This window comes from Ischnura elegans, assembly GCF_921293095.1.
Source record: "Ischnura elegans chromosome 13 unlocalized genomic scaffold, ioIscEleg1.1 SUPER_13_unloc_4, whole genome shotgun sequence".
NCBI classification, from domain to species: domain Eukaryota; kingdom Metazoa; phylum Arthropoda; class Insecta; order Odonata; family Coenagrionidae; genus Ischnura; species Ischnura elegans.
Window position 1 is genome coordinate 776,923 of NW_025791660.1, and position 6,693 is coordinate 783,615.

The 6,693-nt window shown below is 34.9% G+C and overlaps 1 long non-coding RNA gene across 1 annotated transcript; it reads left to right on the plus strand.

Annotated features, from left to right (window-relative positions):
• Positions 1-5,465: 5,465 nt before the first annotated feature.
• LOC124173126 lies at positions 5,466-6,127 on the plus strand. The gene is made up of 3 exons (XR_006868397.1): positions 5,466-5,624; positions 5,862-5,911; positions 6,030-6,127. It is a non-coding gene; the product is annotated as an uncharacterized LOC124173126 (long non-coding RNA).
• The last annotated feature ends 566 nt before the right edge of the window (positions 6,128-6,693 follow it).

Genomic DNA, 6,693 nt, shown 5'->3' on the forward strand with positions numbered 1-6,693 from the left:
TTTTATGTGAGACCATTGCACCTGGCCAAAATACTCATGAGATTCTTGCGACTCGCATATCAAACTCCGGCATATTAACGCTCAACTAGGGAGGGGAGAGCTACGCCACCAACATCGCATGCTTAGAATGAGAGTTGACCACTTACAGTAAGGGCACAACAGTGGGAACGATTCATCGAGGTTCCACTGTACATTGAATTGTCTGCATCATTTCTTCACCTAGGCTTATAAAAAGGATCCACAATATTTTATGCTGGTTCCTCAGTTGAAACAATGGAGGATGATGGCTTGAACAAATAGAGGGCAATCATGTGGCAGCCTTGTTATAGCCACCACTAATGGCTTGAACAGAGATTTGACAAGGGTATCCAAAATTATACTCTACGGGATAAGAGACATTTCTGTCAAGAGATTATCAATGCTGTACAACTGCTATTGACCTGCATGAAAAAACATTTGTGAGGTTCCACTTCCTGCCTCATGTGTCACTACTAGAAAGAACAACATCTGAAGGTTGCATTATGCCAGTGACTTCCCACAAAATACTTAAATTTATAACAGACACACCCCCATTCCTCATAAAACCGAGAAATTTGTAAAACTGAAGGTGATTAGACTCAGTTTTCAAAGTGAATGAGATTAAAACTTACCAAATCATCATCCCTGGGCAATAAGCAGTCTGGCACAGGAATGTATACTTCAGTCATTTGGGCTGAGCATGCGAACTCTGAAGTCTTTTCAATGACATCTTGAATGCAGTCCTTAGTCTCCACACAAGGCTCCGACTCCTCATCATCTGCCCCTCCTCCTTCAAAACTCTGCAGAAAAAGTAACAGGGATAAACCTTTATCCCTTTAAAACACACATATATGGAATACTATAGGCATTACGAAGAAAAATGTTACACATATTGCCTCTGCTATCATATAAAAATAGCCTGGTCTCTGCATGCCTGTTAATCAAATACTGAAAAGGTACAGTGCAAACTGAAAAAAAAATAACAGGAAGAACACTGATATTCCAAGTAAACACAGTGTCTTTTCTAAATATCATGGGGACCATAGAAGCTGCCCCTTCACAGCATAATACACGACAGAGAATGGAGATTATTCAGATGTATCTTATTTCCGTTTTTTTTCAAATCATGAGAAATCAAAAGAGAGACTGAAGATTCAATTTTTTGCAGTTAAGAAAATAAATTAATCAAGTTTCTTATTCTTTCACTCAATTTGCTTCTGCAATTATCATTTTTGTAGTAGTGTCTGTTAAAAGGCCAAAATCACTATTTATTCTTTTCTCAACAGTAGAATCATGGAAAAAACAAGTGGAGCATGTTTTTAATGTATTTGTTATGTGTTCTCTTTTCAATGTATATGTTCTCTTACCTCTTGTTAATACTCAAATATAAACTCTGGAAGAGAATACAGGGTACAATATCTATGCACAAAGAAAACAGACCTCAAAATCATCTTCTCTTCCAAAACTATTCATGAAACGGTTTATTAAATTACCCTGTTATTATTATCCTTAAAACATGCTAAACCAATCACACAGCAATTATGTATTATGCTCGAAAAAAAAGTTCTTACTGCCTGTCAATAGATAGCTATAGCACTGATTGCTGCTCAACTTTGAACTACCAGAATCATCATGACTCAAGCTCAGACATTAGTTAAACAAACTGCTCAACAACCATGATGAATACGTCACGGCATTAGATACTTAGTGTTGAGAGAAGAGCACCATAATGTTTTTAAAAATTAACCGAGAGACTGCTATAACAGAAACACTGTTACAGGATTGGTATCATTGCTTCAAAGACAATCATTTCAATGATGACAATGGTCTATGTGAAGAAAGGCCAAAAACCTCCAGAGAAAATCAATTGGAGGCATTGCTCAATGAAGATCAATGCCATACTCGAGAAGAGACTGCTTTGTATTTAAGTTACCCACCAAGCCATTTCCAAGGAATTGCATGCATTGGGAATTTAGTGCCAAGAAAGGAAATATTGTTCCCAATGATTCAACAGTAATTCCACAGCATGAAATGCTCAACCTCACATTACAAAGCCTAGAGCATTAAACATTAAAACCTAACTGAAAAAACTCAAATGCAAAGGCTGAACGCACCCAACTAATTCCTCAGACATTGAATCATCTGATTATTATTTGTTGCATTCAATATTACATGGTCTGACAGATCAGCGGTTGCACTCATAAGAATGCATTGAAAAATGGCTTCATTCATGCAAAACCTCACCACATACCAGTATTCAAGCTCTGCCACAATGATGGGGAAAAACTGCAGCTAGAAATGGACAACATCCTTCCTTTTACACCACACCCATAAGACATTTAATAGCTACATTTCAATCATATGGTGGGCAGAGCCTTATTATTTAACCACAATTTTAAATTATTAATCATATAAACCATTAAAATACAAAATAAAAACACATCACGAACCAAATCTTTACTTCTATAGTTAGGTGAAACAGTTTATCACCACAGTTACCTGCATGAACTCAAATATATTATAAAAAAAATCAGCAAAAAACATTCATTATTCCTTATGCACTAACAATAAGACAATATTTCTGTCAACACACTCCAAACTCATTGTACAAAATTGATTCACAAATTAAAACAGAATCGTATTCCAAATATCACGCAATTAGTATAGAAAATGTTATCAAAACAAATAAAAAAAGTTTCAAAAGAGTAGACCTCAAAATAGATAGTTAGAATTAAGCTACTCTGAGCATTAATTTAGAGCCCTTATTTATGCCAATAACCCCCAAAAAAATTAAGAACGCAATAACCTGGCCAGGCATGCATACCATAAAAAGAATTGTCACAGGTTTTCCCTGCGTATAGAATCGTTAGAATTTACATGGGAATTCCACTGGGTTAGGTTCTCCAACTCTATCTTACAATCAGCTGAAGTTTCGATGTACGAGTTGTCCATCGTCAACAGGGCACCTGGACAACTTGTCAAAATAGAAATGTCGGCCATGATGGAGTAGGAGAATTTGATCTGGTGTAACTCCTGACTAAGCTTTTGCATGCCATATCCTTTGCAAAGATTTTGAAGACTGTTATGAAGGATAAATATCTCAGTACCTAAAAAAATGTATCCCCTAACACAGGTAACCTTTGACCTCATGCTAAGGTCATATTTAAACTTGCAAACAACAAAATTTGTAGAAAACTTTCAAATTTTATAATGTACTTTAGAAATAAAATAGTTTATCTAAAAGATTACATAAAATACTCTTTTTATATGTAAAAATGTAAATAATTTTTAAAGGGCACTAACAGAAATGGTTCTAGCCAAATATGCTGTGATTTAAATAATCAAAGTTGATGCAAATATAAAAATTATATTCCAATATTGGAAAATAGTAAATAAAATAAAAATAAACTTAACAAATACATAAAAGATATACCAAATCAAAATTCCTAATTTGCTTTCTTATTTTACATTTTTGATGAAAATGTTTCCTGAGTTAATTTCTCTGCACTTAAATTAATTTCTAATACTTAGCCAATCTTGCCTTGATTGTAACCACCATCTACTCATACATGATGACTTGAAAATAAACTATCAATTTCCGAAGCTTCACAAAGATATTTTTAGTTTTATATAACCATAGCCTCACGAGATCATAATTAAAGGTAAGGAAGAGGCCCCGAGCTAAAGAAAGGTACTTTATTTACGTGCAACTGTGACTTTATTTGACAACGCATTGACAAACCAATTCCTGGGTCTCTGACACTTCAATCTTTAGCAGCAAATCGTCAGGGATTTTTTTGTTCACTTTAACATGCTCCTTTTACCTGGTCAAATACTTAAAAAGGTAGCGTGGTAGGGCACAGAGGGTGGATTGCCTTTTTGAGTTCATAAATAGTGAGTTTGAATGCCATTCTTTCCCGGATATCGTAGTTTAGCACACACTTAATTCCACAATCAGACAAAATGTCTTCAATCGTCGCTATTGTAACACCAACAGCAACATTAATGGCATGATACTAATATATCTATGATATATTAGTACCATGATTAATGGGACCTTGCCAACGATTGACGGATAGGGAAAAACCCAATTTACGGGATTTTGGACTTGTTGCACTTTTCCGTAAAACGTTTCGCAAAATATATCATTCTTGATTTCTACTTTTGTCTACATAAACCAAAGAGTTTCACCTTTAACTCTGCAATACTTATGCTACACCAGTCTTCAAGTAAGAAATTACGATAAGTACTCACCCTGAAGCAACTTTTTCTAAGAACTGCGTCTGATTCCAAACAAATCTTTTTGAAAACACAGAATTCCGTAAGTTTCTTCAAACACAGTGGACACATGGTAGTGGGCAGGCCATCTCCCACAGTAATCTGAGATTTTAATAAACAAGTTACACATCAATAGAGTTTGGGATTAAAACATAAAATGGAGTAAGCACCATTTCAAATATAATCGATAAAATTTAATGTGCCACTTACTTGTAAGCCAACTAAATCATGTAGGGCATCCTTCACAGTTATATTGTACGCTACATTCGAAGTGAATATGCTGTAAAAACAATCATGCTTCTCCCTACAAAGTCTGCAAAGGTCTATTTCTGGATTCCTATCTGAAGATTCCGTGGAAATCCCGCTGGTGCGACTCATGATTTCCATTCAAAATCTTATTTACTTTTTAAATCAGGTTCATCGTCGAAGAAACCATCTATTCAGCATTGACAAAGATCACAAATTCCAACAAGGAAACTACATTGGCTATGATGATAAGTGAAAATATAATACTTTAGACTGCTAAACGAAAGGAACACAAAATCCAACAATTGATGAATCGACGGAAAGATATATCATGACTCAATAGCTTGGATTGAGAAATTTTTCAACAATTTATGACACAATTGTAAATTCTTAGGACAAGCAGCCACGCCAAGATTAATCCACAACGTTCACTTGTTATCATATGACTATACAATCAATCTCTGTATAAAACCGATGTTTTCTAGTTGCCATTTTATCCGCCAGTAGCACACCTATAGAGCAGGCCAAACATCCGTGTTTGAAGAGTATTTCCTTACCATTAAAAAAAAAATAAAGGACCATTTCATTTAAAATTCATCTCATTTTCGATTAATTGTAGTGTTAAAATGTTTGGTTAAAGGTTATTCAACCACCTGGCCGGAAACAAAATTTAAGCCCAACTTCGGCGTCCGCTAGGTCAGATTACATCTACAGTCTTTAAATATGCATGAGAAAGAGTTAAAAATTCTGAAATATAGGATTTATTAAGGTTAAAAATATTTTTAATTTTCAAATAATGTAATAAACTAGCATATATATCACTTATTGTTGGAAATATTTCATTTTTCGATTTAAGGCCTTCTGCATTTGCAGTCCTCTAGCGGTGAAATACACAAATGAAGTCCGGTATGTAAGCTAATCCTTGCTATCATGGTCAGTTAATAGCAAGGCGTCAATGAGCATGGAGTTCGTGGAAAATATTTGATGTCTTTTCTGTTGAAATGCGATTTATTTTTGAGGTCCTTGTCAATGTGAGCTTTAGAAGCCCTTCTCCTGGATTATTCTCAAGTTTTTGCGTTATCGTAAGTCATAGAAATGAACGTAATGTATTAGAAATTTGTAAATCACTGAGTGCTGTGTAGATGGTTTGTTTGAGGAGTGAACTGGTTTTACACATAAAATGAGTTATTGCTGTGAAAACACGAGTATTACTACTGGGAATTTATCTGAGTCTTCAGAAAGGAATTTTGAGAGTGCTCCGTGCAGACGTTGCATGAAGAAAAATTATTATTGTTACAACATATTCTTTTCAATTGCAGGAAGCCAGATAACTGTAAAGGATGCCTTAGGCGATTTTGTTGACTTACAAGTAAGTGAGGGTTTACATTTTATTGATTTCCTTAGTTATTGTTTTATTCCGTTGTATGAGCATGTTTTCCACAGCAAGTCTGAAATCTCTTGCGCATATGTTTTCATTCATTTCGTAGGTTCCTGTTGGAGATAACCTGCCTGCCAGCCCACTGTGCTTGAAAAAGCTCATCGAATTCAATGATTTCATAAATATTTGTCATAAATTGGACGGAGAACTGAGAAAATTTTCGTGTAGAAGTTACCTCAGGGTGAGTGTATCTTATTTTATTTCATTGGAAGCCTCGTATAACTTTCAAATAATGTGAAATCATTCACGTAACCAGATATTAACTTGTTTGTGTTAACTTAACGTGTAGCCGGCCTTAATAGTTTAAAGTTCATATGGACTGGAATGTAATTTTTGTCAAGTGTTTGTACTTGTGGTTTCAACAGATTATAGCAATAACTTGAAAATGTAATAATTGTGTATACGATTACGAAGTATACAATGTATTTGTTTGCACGGTACATTAACACGTACGGGTTAATGTCTATTTGTATAAACGCGAGAATGAACGCCAAAATACACCGTGTGACCACCCAACTTGTTCAAATGCATGCACAGAAAATAGAACTTGTTCTAATTTGGTTCATGCATTCGTACATGTACCGTTCTGGTCCACAAAATTCATTCACGGAAACGTGCATTAACTCAGACCTGTTAATGCATCGTGTAAACAGGCCTTAATGCTTAGTGACTGCATCAATGTATTACATGAAAAAATAACTGAAAAGCACTTC